The sequence below is a fragment of the Talpa occidentalis genome, unplaced genomic scaffold, assembly GCF_014898055.3.
Source record: "Talpa occidentalis isolate TD23 unplaced genomic scaffold, MPIMG_talOcc4v2.1 talOcc4.9, whole genome shotgun sequence".
In the NCBI taxonomy this organism is placed as follows: Eukaryota; Metazoa; Chordata; class Mammalia; order Eulipotyphla; family Talpidae; genus Talpa; species Talpa occidentalis.
In genome coordinates this window covers 98,083,918-98,098,753 of record NW_023605305.1, presented here as the reverse complement: position 1 = coordinate 98,098,753, position 14,836 = coordinate 98,083,918, and positions in this window count along the sequence as shown.

The following is a 14,836-nucleotide window of genomic DNA, read 5'->3' as shown; positions in this document are numbered from 1 at the left end:
CTCATTTACTTGCTCAATTGTATGAATTGAATAGAATAGATCGTGTTCTATGTTTTTAAAAAAGAGGAAATTGAACAAAAAACAGACAAGCAGCTTCCAGAAATTGGTGTGTGTAAGTGGCATCAAATTCAGAAATGAAGTTCAGCTGAAGACTTTGTGGCAGCGCCCCCTATTACAGATCATTTTGCTAAGTGGGTATTATAAATTTTTTTCTACAGTATGGATATTGGAAATTCATTATTCACCTTTGTGGGTCTCAGGTTACCAGTAAATGGCCTGAAGAAATCATGTAGTAGCTGTTTTCCGAACTGGTTAAGATACTACTCTTAGAAGCAAGATTATTACCTGGCAGGATCCGATCTACTTCTATGAAGTTAATCCAATTAGCAGGAAGCCATTAGACCACTTTTATCTATCCAGAGCTGTAACTTTTCCTCTTATCCACAGATGCACACAATTCAGCAAACTGCCTGCAGAGTAAAAATTTGGACCAGCTTCTTAATGAGCCTGGGAGTTTCATGGAGTCTATTCTCTCTTTAATTCACTACTATGGTAACATTAATTAATATAGTACCTCTTTTATTAATTAATATGGATTTTGTTTATATTTTTAAATTATAGATAACATCTTTAAGTTGAATAGTCCTATTCTGGTTGGAAACATTCACAGCTGCTTGTCCCTTTGAGTGGAGTAGCCTTTCATTTACTAATCTAGAGCATTTATAATCTCTGATATTGTCTTCACTGTATCCATACTTAACTATTCTTCTAATATGTACTATAAATGGCTGTGCCATAAGAGAAGCCAAATCATTTTGTCACTGGTAGTCTGAAGTAGGGAGTCATATAGATTAATGTATCTGTGGGGTTATTTATTTACAAAATTTATATAGACTTTTCCATATGCAGTGTTTTGCAAGTACAAAGAACTTTCTCTGTGTTCCTGTCTTTCTATCTCCCTGTCTTCTTTATTCCTCTACTGTTAATGAATTCAAGTTTATACACTGCTGACAGTTTTTGAAGATTTGCGTTAGTCAACATTGGACCAAGACCTCTTCACTTACTGTGAGTCTGTTTTCTATTAATAGTGCTACTTATCCATCTCTCATGGTCTTCTATGGTATCCACCTCCATGGAATCGAGGTATTTGGTCAGAGATAAGACACCAAACACACACACAAACACACACATGTGTATAAACACACATGTATGTCAAGATTTAAGATTAGTGAAAAGGTTAAGTCCGCATATTTTTCTTGGAGGTAGAAGAATCTGTGTGGAAGATAAGAATCTTCCAATTCAATTTATGTCTTTAGGCAAGAAACTCAAAAATGCTTATTTCGTCTGTTTTAAAAGAGCCTCTTTTGTGTGAAAGGAAGAGATTTTGTGTGAAAGGCTTAGAGATTTGGGACACGATTGCAGATAGCTAATCATGAATATTTTTATATTCCATTTCTGTTTTGTAACATTTAGGAGGCTGCTTTTTGCTCCTCCTTACAGACAGTGTTATTTTAATGGGGTTTCATGCAACACGTGTTTGGGATGGGGGCATGGAATACACAATGATGGATGTTCATTTTCTCTTGAGACTATGACCAAAGGTAATTTTTATCACACTCCAAAGTCTTGCCAACAATTATAGTTAATGATTATGCCTCCTGGTATAATAGTATTCTGAGCTAAGCTTTAAAATGTAAGCGAAATTTCTTTTTTTAAGATTTATTTATTATTTATGCACACAAGAACTGGGGTACAGGCCAGAGGTGTGGGAAGGTGAGAGAATTCACCAGAGAGAGTGGGGAGCAGATCAGGCAGACTGACTGAAATACACTGCTGAGGGGAGCAGCAGGAGAGACAGGAAAGGTCTGCTGTGCCATGTGGATTGCTCCCTGGCCGGGGATCGAACTCATGCTGCAGTGGCTGTGGATAGCTTCATAGGCTGTGTCTTAACCCCTTGCACCACCAGGGAGGCCCAAACCTTGAAAATTTCTAAAGGAAATTTCTAAAGGACGCTTTATGTTCTCTTCTACCAAAGTTAGCAGTAGTGGAATCTAAGGACCTAGCAAACCAAGAACATCATAAATAAAACATATACATTGAAGATAGAAACAAAAAGACTAGAATCCAAAATCTATGCCATCCCCCCTTCTCAGAATTAATCAGTGTTTATTGGACAATGAATAGTCATGCCGAAGTCAACTCTGTCCCCTTCTTTATTCACTATCTTTTCATCCTTCATCATATAATCATTCAACCATTTCTCACTCAAGATTGGTACCTAGATATACAATGAGCTCTTTCTTTTCTACCCAAAGTCAGGGTGTTTGATCTCAAGTGACAGAAAACCCAACTCAAACTAGTTTAGGAAACAAATAAACAAACAAAAAAAAAATAAAGGGTCTGAAGATTTTAGTGGATCCAGAGTTTCCAGTGGCATCATCAGAACTCATTTCCCCTTTATTTCTCATTCTGTCTTCTCTGGCTTTGTTTTTGGGTTCCACATGTGACCCCTGGAGCTCAAGGCTCATGTCATCTTTATTGTATCATATCAGATATACTATTGTGTCACAGGCAAAATAATGCCCATTCTCCAAATTTCTCATATTATAAAGCCTAGAACCTACGAATATACTCCATGGCAAGAAAGAATTAAGTATGCAGATTGAATGAATTCAGGTTGCTAACCAACTGACCTTCATGTAGGGAAATGGACTGCATGGACTGAATGAATGTAAGTAGGTGAGGGACACAGAAGACAGAGTGAGTCAGAGCAATGGGATCAAATACTCAGCAGGCCATTTACGGTTTTTGAAATTGGAGGAGCACAAACAAGAGCCCATGGAAGCTGGAAAAAGCAACAAAATGGATTCTCTCCTAGATTCTTTAGGGAAAAAGATAACTGCATGCATACCTCAATTTTATTTTTTTAAAGATTTATTTATTTTTACACATAAGAACCGGGGTATGGGCCAGAGCTGTGGGGGAGGGTGAGAGGATTCACCAGAGACAGAGTGGGGAACAGAACAGGCAGATGGACTGAAATCTGAGGGGAGCAGAAGGCAAGTCGGGAGAGGTCTGCTGCGCCATGTGGTTATTAGCTCCCTGGTCAGGGATTGAACTTGTGCTGTAGCAGCTGCAGCGAGATTCATAGGTTGCATCTTAACTCCTTGCACCACCAGGTCCAGCATACCTTAGTTTTAATCCAGCCAGACACTTTTTAGACCTGATCTCCAGAACTGTGAGATAATAAATATTTGTGGTCCTTTAAAGCACTTAGTTTTGGGGACTTTGTTACAGCAGCAATTGGAAACACATTCTGCAGGAGCCTTTTCTGAGCTACTGTTTTTCTTCTATATTCTTGCTATTACCAAATTCAGATTAAGATATGATGAATGGATGAAAAAGCTATCAATTTTAACATGTCCCCCTGTATTCTTCCCATCCAGCCTTTAAATTCCTATCAATTCTGCTTCTGAAATAAAAAGTATTCCTATGTTTACTTCTATTTTTATTGCCTTACTTCAGGTATATATCAGGGGATTTAAAGAGATGGTTTTTAAAGTCCATACTAGTTCTTTGTTTCTAGAATTCAGGGTCTAAATATGAAGGGGAAGTGTCTAAAGTTGCTACTTACACGAATTTGTGCCCAAGGAATAACAGATTACATGAATATGGAAGATGAGATTCATTAAAGAGAAGAATCAAATATTTTCAGAGGGAAATTTAATGATTTTCATTTTGTGTGCTATTTTTATAAATGATTTTATTAAAATATAACACAAAAAAGTATACAAGTCAGAAAATTTCAACTTGTCCCACAAAAAGAACACCACAGACAGACAGACACACACACACACAAACACAAAAAAAAAAAAAACAATACTCATATAACCACCACCTAAATTAAGAAATCTGCATTACTGAAATACTCCTTAGGTCCTCCTTCCTTTCTCCCCAAATGTAACCGCTGTACTGCTTCTAAATCTAGGCTGGTTTTCTGACCTTTAAACTTTGTAAAAATGGGATCACACAGTATATAATTTTCTATGATTGCTTTGTTCCACTCAAAGTTGTGCTTGGAGAGGTCGTTTATGCTATTGCATGTAATTTGGTCATTTTCACTGGTGTGTAGCTTTCCAGTATAAGAGTATGACATAGTTTTGCAACTATGTTATTATTGAAGAGGCTATGGGTTGTTGGCAGTCTTTCTTACAAATAATTGCTTCTATAAAGACTCGTATGTGTGTCTGATGTGTAAATGCATGTATTACATTGGATAAATAGCCAGGTGTGGAATTGCTGAATCATAGGAATTGTGTGTGTTAAATTATATTTGAGCTACAAAGTTTTTTCCATCCATTTACACTTCAACAGCAGTTCCACGTTCTTCTCCAGCAACTCAAGTTGCTCTCCAAACTTGTTAACACTTTATATTGTGAGGAAAACAAATTTTTAGCCATCTGGTGGGCAAATAATTCACTCACAGAAAACAGAAGTACTAATCACAAAGAAAAACATAGCTAAAGACTACATGAAAATTAGGAGTTTCTTTTCATCAAAAACTATTAAAAGAATGAACAAATAAGGCACAGAGAGAAAAATACATTGGTGATGTACAAAAGACTTGTATAGAAAATGTAAAAAACAATTCCTATAAGTCAATAAGAAAAAGACAGACTACCAATAGAGCAAGCGGGCAAAAATATTAAGACAAAAAGAGGAAATTGAAATGGTTAGTAAATGCATTAGTCATAAGTTATTGAGATTTAAAACACCATGATTTCAGAATCCAAATTCAAGATTTGAATTCTGAAAAAATATGTAGCAAATAGAAAATTTCTAAGCTGCCTTGGCCCCTAACTAGATTGTGTAATTGAGCAGTTAATAAAAGTTAGCCTACAAGTTCCATACGGAGGCAAAATGACAAATGAAGTTGTCTTAATCTTGATGCATTGTAAAGGATTTGTTTGCATTGTAAAAGATTTGTTTATTTAGGAAAGGAACTTTATTAATTTCTGCATCAAGTGTTAATCTAATGAATGAATGAATGTCAATTTCAGTTTAGAAGATAACTTCCTTAAAGAAGATGTCCATGATCATAGCAGACATACATGAAATTTGGCAGGCAGTTGAAAATTTTAAAAGGTTTGTTTGGTATGCCAACAGTAAATAAATCATACTTTGCATATCAGTATTAAGTCAACCATTTTTACACTTAGCCAAGAGATGTTTACAAATCAGCACTTTTCATCACTATACTTTAAACAGCAGAGACAGTTTCACGTTCATCAACTAATAATTATGAAGAACTCCCAGGTGACAGGACTGTCCAAATTATTTTGAAATTATTGTGCCTACATGTATATATACTTAACTTTTGGATAATTTTTATCCAATGAAAACTATTCTTTTGATTGCACAGATCAGAGACTCACTGAGTGCCTCTTGTCATGGGGAGTGGTAAGGTATATGGTCACACAAAGTCTAAAGAGCTGTTATAATCTCACAAGCAAGAAATCTTAAGACCATGGATTAATCAGGTAGCAATAGTGGGATTAGAGAAGACAGAATGGATTAAAGAAATATTTAACAATGAAGTTGAGAACAACAAATTTATTTATTAAAAATCCTAGTAGATACCAGACATTGCATATTGTCTTTTTTAGAGGCATTCTTAAATCTATCTGGGGAAGACAAAGGATGCTTCACAGAGCATGAATACCACGTGAACTCAATCCTGTGGAGAGGTGAGTTGGTATTGGTTTAGCATGCAGATTCAGAATCAAACTCCCTGTGTTTGAATCTTGGCTTTGCCTCTTAACTGTGTCTTCTTGTGAAAGGTACTTAATAATCTACACCAGTGTTCTTAGTTGTAAACAAAAATAGAAGGGAGATTACTGAGAACAACTACAACTTAAGCAGCTGTCCCTGTGTGTCAGGCACTATTCCAAACACTGTACACAGTATAATCCTTTTAGCCATCCCAGCAATAGTACAATAGTAAGCACTATTATCACCCATATAGGGGCGAGGAAACTGAGGCACTGAACTATTAAACAATTTGTGCCAGCCACATGCTGGTAAATGGCAGAACTAAGATTTGAAGGCCAGATTTGAATCTAGATCTAGGTTCCATGCTGTTAACCAATATACTACTCTCTCAAGGATCAACTTCTCAGAGCAGTATTCTGGGGTCAAAAAGAGATAAAACATGCAACGTGCTTAGTACAGTGCTAAGTGTGGTGGAAAGTGTTTAACAGCAGTAGTAGTATCAGTATTACAGTGATAATACTAATATTACAACTCAATATCAAATATTAATATTAACTGTTCATGATTGTGCCACTGTCCTGAAACATGGGATCGTAGAGTGACCATGCCTCACCTTTTAAAGAACTGCCAGATTGTTCTCCAAGGTGATGTACCATTTCACATTCCCACCCAAAGTACATAAAGATCCAATTTCTCCACCTTTGTCAGCACCTTATTATGATCAGTCCTGCCGATTATAACCTCTTAGTGATGTGAATTGTCATTGTGGTTTGACTTGCATTTTCCTGGTAACTAATGGCATTGAGCATCTTTTCATATGTGTGTTGGTTATTTCTATCTGAAGAAATGTCTATTCATACTATCTGCTTATTTTTAATTGTGTTACTTGTCTTTTTTTACATTAAGTTGTAGGAACTCTTCATATGCTCTCAGTATGAATCCCTTGTTAGATATAGAATTTGTAAAAAATACTCCCATTCTGCAGGTTGCCTTTTCACTTTCTTAATAGTGAACTTTGCAGCACAATAGTTTTTAATTTTGAGGTTGTATAATTTATCTATTTTTTTATTTTGTTATCAATATTTTGGGTGTAATATCTAAGGAAAACTTTTATCTAAGTAAAAGCACAAAAAATATGTTTTCTGAGATTTTTATATTTTTAGTTTTCACATTTAGCTTTTGTTTCATCTTAATTTTTTCAGATGGTGTACAGATGTCAATTGTCCCAGCATTATTTATTGAAAAAAACCATTCTTTCTCCTACCCCAATTTTTTTTAAATTAAACAGCATCATAAAGGCTCCCCCTGCAGGGAGCTCATCATGTGGTAGCGGGTACCCCAGAAACTGACAGTGCAACACAGGGATGTGTGTACCCAGAAAAGCAGAGGTGTCAACTAGAAATTTATTTTTCCAGGTTTCTAGACCGAGTCCTGATATTGAGCCTAGAATTACCAGAAACAAGTGTTCTCTCTTCCTTAACTACAGTTTAAAATGACACCTGCATAATACCTGAATTTCTAGAAGGCAGTTCTTCATGCAATTCCTATCAGTGAGTAATCAATCACCAAGAATAAAAACACAGAGAAAGATGGATATTCCTCAGTTTACAGAGAGGAAAATTCTAAGTATGATAAGAAATAACAAAGAAAAGGAAGCAGATCCCTTTTGAAGTATCCTTCCCACCTCTTTAATGACATCCTCCTGGCTGTGGGTAAATGGGTACATTAGTTTTCAACAAAAAAACAGCCACATTTCCTTTTCCACCCTTCTGTCTTGTTCTCCATTCTGAATCTGGGTGCCTGGCTTTTCTGCAGCTATCCCTAAAATCACCAAACTCAATTAGCAAGAAGGGCCTGGACGGCTAGCCCTCAAGTCCTGTCAGGGTGTCGCAGAGGCTGTGGGGAAGGTCTGTGACTGAACAGAGCTTGTCAATCACAGCCTCTTCTTCAGAGTCTGAGTTGCACTTGGGATTGGTACTTCTAAGATGATAAGGAAAACTTTGACATGAAATGACTATTGATCCAAAGTTTGTCTTTTATCTCTGAATTGCTTAAATTAATAATGGACTGGCATCATTTTCTTTCCTTAATCTGACACTATGTTTACAGATGTACACAAACACATCAGACTGTGCTCAGTAATGATGCCTTTCCAGCCACAAAAGCAATCTGTGTATAATTCTTATTCACGAAATAAGATGGAGGTTGATAAATCCTCTAGCATTTACCCATAAAGATCTAAAATATTCTTTTGTTACATGAAGAAAGATACTTGCTTTAATGTGTAGCCTGCTTTGCCGCTGACCTGAGGAAGACATGTTTGCCCTGCCAGCATCTGGCTACCTGGCAGACTCCATAGGCAGCTGGGGAGGAAACTTCAGAGCTGCTTCTGGGTCTTCCACATAATTAGCCTGTTTATAGGCCATCTGGGTTGCTTTGATTTCACATTCGCCTTTTCTTTCTTTCTGAAGAATTTCATGTGTGTCTCTTCCATTGGGACTAAAATCATTAATAAGTCCTTCCTTAGTCAGGGACACTAGTTTCTTTAATGTGTCTGGCAGCTCTCTGTCCCCCTGGATCCATCTCATTATGAAGCACCCTACAGACCGAAGGAGGGCGGTGTTTGTATTTGATAATGCTGTCATCAAATTAACAGACCTCATTAGAAGGAAATTGCAGATTTGGGGCTCCCTAATAGAATAGATTCTTAGAAAACCTCATCCAAAGAACTACAAAGGATACTTAAAGAGAACTATTGCAAGAAGGGTTGAATTTTAGCGGGGCCAACCCTGATGGGTAGGCTTGCTAAACTATCACCGCTGTGCTAATCAAATAGTGCCAGTATGAATTTTAACCTAATTTGAATTTTCTTAATCCTCACCACCCTGTGTAGACCAATGAGGTCATGTTAATATGCTATAAATGTCAACGGCTGATTACCCTCACCGGCAAGCCTACCTATGTCAGTCCTTGTTTCAGAGCACACCCCTCTCCTAACTTGCAAGAAAAACAAAAAGATCAGTATGAGTTTCAGGGGGCCATGTGTACCCCTATCCTCCCATCACTGGGCTTGGGGACACCAGGATCTCATCTCAAATCAGATTCTGCTGATCTGAGTTTACTTTGCCTTATTAACCATTAACATCCTCTGGTTTCTATCCTGGCCAGTATCCAAAGGCATCAAAAACTCCCAGGCCTCTTACTTTTAGGTGAAAAGAACAAAAGCTGCTCCTCTTATTGTTTTCTTTTAAAGGGGCCCAGTGAGGTGGCCCTAATGTTTATGAGGTCTGGGGACAAAGTACCAATAGAAACCCTCTTCCTGAGTCCCGAACTTTCTCTCCCATTCTCTCCCTGGCCCTGTCTGTAAGCAGCCCCAGACACATGCAAACGGACACCTAGTATAAACGTTCAGGTCAGTGAAAAGCATCCTGTTTTTCTCCAAAGAGCTTGTCCCTCTGCCTAAAAGTGTACACATCACATAGAAGACTGTCCCTTTAGAAGGGGGACCGAGGGAGGACACCCATGCAAACTCTACGAGTGCTGTTGGACTGTTCGGAGTTCTGGATTCCTGAAGCATCATCTCAATGGTCTTTACTTGCTAGAGATAACTAATCTCAGCTCAGGCCTAGAGGCTTGAACAGTAATGCAATGAGGACACTTAATTGAGTTGGGCTGCAAAGGCCACGTGTAAGATAATGGCTATTGTCAGAAATGTGCATTTCTTTGATAGGCAGTGACAGGCACCTCAGTGGCTTCCAAACTTTTTTTTTAAAAGTTTCTTTTTCTTTTTTTTTTTAAGATTTGTCTATTTATTTATTTATACAAGCACTGGGTACAGTCAGAAGCACGGGAGGGTGAGAGAATTCACCAGAGCCAGAGCGGGGAGCAGAGCAGGCAGAAGGACCGAAGTACACTGCTGAGGGGAGCAGCGGGCGGCAGGAGAGGTCTGCGCGCCATGTGGGACCTTCCTCCTGTGGTCGGGGAGCAGCCGGGGATCAAACCGGCGCTGCAGAGGCGGCAGGCAGCTTCACAACCCAGCGCTCAACCGCTGCGCTACCAGGGAGGCCTGCTTCCAAACTTTTTATTGCATCAGTTACTTTCCAGAATCTAAAAGGATAAAGCAAATGAAAGGTGGAATTGCTCTAGCTGAAATAGGCTGAGAGTCAAGGTCCTATCTATGAGTCTTTCTTCCCTCTCTTCCTCCCTTCCTGCCTTTTCCCCTCCTGTTACAGGGCAGGGAGAGGGGCAGCCCAGAAGGGGACTATCCTGCTACACTCCCTCCCTTCTAGCCTCAACCTCTCCACTTCACTCCCTTCTTTCTCCCATGATTTCTGTACTGGATGTCATTGTTTGGAGTTAGTGGGTCTGGAGTGCGGGGTCCTTGGGTTCACTCTGAGAAAGGTTTCGCCAGAGCTCCCCTTTGATCAGCACGCGGTGAGTTTCCCAGGCGAGTTTCTCCATGAGGCAGAGACGTTAGTTATATTTAAAGAACAGGTTTATTAGAGAAAGGGACAAAAGAGTAAAAGACACAAGCGGGCAGGAAGAGCAGCCCCGAAAGGGACAGGTTTGCTGAAAGAGGCCTGCGTGATCGCAGATGGGCGGCCTTAAGGAGACCTGCCGCTGCTGAAGGAGCTCAGTGAAGACAAGTCCTGGCATGGAACAGGTCACGAGCAGGCAGGAAGGCTGCTGCCCTGCAGAGGGAGAGAGTTGGTGAAAAGAGGCACCTGCATAGTCACAGGTGGGCAGACAGACTGCTGCCCTGTGCAGGTGCAGAGACTGAACTGCTAGTTTTTTGTTTGGGAGGGATCACTTCTTGTGAGCCTTGTGTTAGTTGCTGATTTTGGATAACTATGTAGAATCTGAAAGGGACAGATGATTGCACAAGGGGCTCAATCTCCATATCTTTACCCTTGAGCCTGTGATCTAGACACTCCCTACTGCAGTGTGATACCTGCTTGGATCTTATGCTTTGCAATCTAGGCTTTGGCGCCTAAGGACCTTGGTTTCCATAACTGGGTCAATGGCTATGCTAATCCCATCTACCCCCACCTCCAGCTCTGGGAATTTTATGAGCCAGGTTTCTGCTCTTGTGCATACCTCCTTTTCAGTTTTTCTATTCTTATTCTCCATCATACTCATAGATTCATTTAACAGAAACCTAGATCCTGTTCTAGGATTTGGTGATATCAAACATAGACCAGATCCGTGCTCACAGGAGATATTGTCACTTTTCCAAACCCTAGAGCTCCTGGGACATTTATAAAACTCCAGTTATAGAAGAACATGAGCACTAACATTATATCTGGCTTGAGTTCTTGATACTGCCTCTCAGTGTCAGCAAGTTATTAGATTCAGAGAATTAAGGAAGCTGTAATATTTGCTTCACAGGATTGTGGTGAGAACTGTGATAACTTGCAAAGCAATCAGCATATGATAGACTCCCTTAGGTGAGCCTTTTCTCCTTTCATCCCGGGGTGGCTATTTGCATCTCTGTTTCTATTCTGTCTGGTCCTCCCTGGAATCTAGACAAACTTTTTGAAGGGTGTGTGGCCACACAGGAGTAGAGAGCCTGACTCTGGATTAACTGGAAGTTGTTGTCTGGGATTCATTAATCTGTATTACAGATAATGAAATATTGTATTGATAAGAAATATACAGCAAGTGACAAAGTTGGCACATATTCCTGCAAGTAAGCTAGCCTTAACACACAGCTTGCTATTTACGTATCCTCTTAACAGGCCTTTTTGTTATCAACCCAATGGCAAATTAGTGACTCTTCTGTGCCAGGGATTGTTTTTGGTGATGAATCATTTAGATTTTATATTCCAGCGGTGGGTAAACTGAGGCCTGTGATGTCCTTTGTCAGAGGTCTCACAGTGAGTTGAAGGTAAAATTGGGATCTGATTCTGACCAGTCTGGCTTCAATATCTGCTCTCTTAAGCTGCCCTCCGTAGGAATCTTATGTCCACTTACTGTCTTTCTCATGCTATTCCTCCTTCCTAAAAAGCCCTCCCTTCTCCTCCTTAGTCATCAAATCCTATTTATCCTTTAGGCCTCTATCAACTCTTACTGAGAATATGCAAATTGACTTGTGGGATCATAAAAACGGTTTTGCTTGGATCAACTGACATTAACTTTTTTGAGTCAACCTCATAAAATCAAAACTTCTCACACTACAATCTTCATTTCTAAATCCTTTCAAAATTCAGATCTAACAACCACCAGTTTTAGGGCAGGGGCTGATGAACTTCAGCTGCCACATGAAAGCTGCCTGGTTTTGTAATCAAGTCTTACTGGACTAAAGTCACACCCATTCACTAACCAATTTGTCCACAGCTGCTTTCGTGGACAATAGAGCTGCCTGCCGAGTTGCACGGTCAAGTTGAGATGGGATGGCCAGCAAAGTCTGTAATGTTTACCATCTGGTACTTAACCGAAAAAGTTTGCAGAACCCTGCTAAAACTTGAAGCAATGCCCCTTCAGGCAAGACTGGAGCTCTCCCAGCAAGGGAACATCCCCACTCACCCTACCCATCCCTGCCTGGCCCCTGCAGGCATGAATGTTTCTTCCCTTTGCAAGTTTTTAGAACTTTTCAGTAAGTCAGAAACCAAGTTAGTCCCCAATCCACCCCCCCCCATTGTCAATCAAACCAGCCACACTTTCCCGCCCTGGTTTAGCTACAGAGGTGTTTTCTTCCTGCCTCAAGTTTGTATGTTTTGTCTCCCCAGGGCAGGAACACAGCCATACTTCTTTTGCAAGCCCCTTAGGGCTGGCACCTGTGGATAAAATTATAATAGACACTTAACAAACATTTTTATTTGACTAATTGTTATTCTATGCACCCTAACCTTAGAAAAGAATAAAGAATACTAAAATAGATATTTTGCTTCAGGAGAAAACCTTGAGAAAAGGAGGCACATTTCCCATCTGATAGCTGGAGAGGTTACCTATGTGAACCTGACCACTCAGTCATCTGCCTGCTCTCTGCCTGCAAACCAGGGACTCTCAGCAGGGCAGCTGCCCACCTACCAGAAGTCCTGCGATTGTGGTTTCTGTGACTTCTTACCACACACACTAGACATATCACCGCATCTTAGGGGCAAACTGCTATTCAACTCACAACCATACAAAACAGAATATGCTGTAAAAACTGGAGCAGTTGGGGAGCTTGGACCCTTAAGTCTTTGGGCCAGCATGTTTTATCCCTCTAAGTGAAGGCATAAGCAATAGCACTAACAGGAATAATACAAATGCTAATATTTATTGAGCTCTTACTATGCATCATCCATTGCTTAAACATCTTGCTTACACAATTTCATTCAACTTCAGAGTTCATCAGTGACATGCATACTCTGATTATTTTGTAGCTAAAGATATTGAGACCTTGATTAGTTAAATTACAAACTTACAAACTTAAAATTTTTTCTGACTTATTAATGAGATGGTTACGATGTGGGTGTTGGAGTTAGTGCGGGGTCCTTGGGTTCAATCTGGGAAAGGTTTCACCAGAGCTTCCCTTTCAGCCCCACGAGGCGAGTTTCCCGGGCAACTTTCTCCACGTGACAGAGAAGGCAGTTGTTTTTAAAGGACAGAAAAGTAAAGTACACTTGCATAAACACAAGCCAGGAAGAGCTACCTCTCTGTGGGGGCAGCTTTAGGTTTTATCATCTTTTGGTATGGAGGGGCTCATATTAATGAGCCATCAGTTGATTGCTGATTTTGCATAACTATGTAAAGTTTGAAAGGGACCAGAGGTTCTACAATGGGCTCAATCTCCATATCCTCACCTTTGTATATGCTCTAGACACTCCCTGCTGCAGTCTGATACCTGCTTGGATGTTATGCTTTGGAATCTAGGCTTTGGCGCCTAAGGATCTTGGTTTCCACAGCTGTGTCAAAGGCTATGCTAATCTCTTCTACCCCCACCTCCTTGTGTGCACCAGGTTTCTGGTCTTGTGTGCACCCCCTTTTCAGTTTTTTCTATTCCTGTCCTCCGTCAGTTATGTCACCACAAGACTTAGAATCTTAGTTTGCTGACCACACGGGAATTGTGCTCTCGCCAAAATCCTCTTCTTTGACCATTAGAATTTTAGGGGAAGGTATGACAGAACAAAAGGTGTTGGTCTGAAAGTGTGCAAAGTCTGGAGGGAAGTCGGGTTCTCACTCCTGCATTCACAATTACAAGGCACGGCTCAGTCTCAGGGTGCAGCAACAAACCAGGTTTATTCCACAAATCTCCAGCTGTGCTGTTCAGGTAGTGTCCACAGCATCCAGGAGTCCAAACCAAAAGCTGCTCCTGCAGGATGGTGGCGTCCATCTGAGGAGAGCCTGGGACTGGTGGCATCCCCCGTAAGTGGTGGACCAGGATCTAGCTAATCTGCAGCATCTGGGAGAAGTTACAGGTGGTGCTGCTGTGGCCTCATCACAGCGGTAGGGCCACAGTTCAAAGCCTGGCTGGGAAGTGCCAGACCAGACAGCTCTTTAGAGGTGCCAGGCATAGTCCAGGGGCCCTCCCGATGAATGTAGCAGAAGCAGAGGTCTCTGCGAAATCTTTCTTGAGGCCAGAGCCTCTCTCCTGAAGCCAAGTCCCTCTGAGACTCCCTGAAGCCTCTCTGGACGAGTCTACCTGAAATTTTTCCCAAGGTGAGTTGAGCCTTTTTCAAGCCTCCCTGAAACTTTAGCTTGTATCCCTCTTCAGGGTACCTGCCCCCCACTTCAAACTGATGGGTTCTTTTCCAAACCTTTTGTTTCCAAGACTCAATTGGTGCCAGCGCAAGCTTAAAGGTGATTGCAACCGAAACCCTGGCAGCAACTCCAGCCTGCCCGGCACCATCTCACAAAGGCAGCCGCGCAGCTGGGTAGGTAAGCTCTGCTGCATTCGAGTGGCGCTGGCCAGCTTTAAACTGCAGGGTGTTATGGTCAGGCTTTTACACCTCAGGCCTCTGTGGCTATCGTCTGTGGCCTTGAATGCAGGAGGTGCTTGGGGGACTGGGCCCCGAGCACATGTGCCTGATTGTGGATGCCTGGAGTGTGGTGTGGGCTGTGGACGCCTGGACTGTGGTGA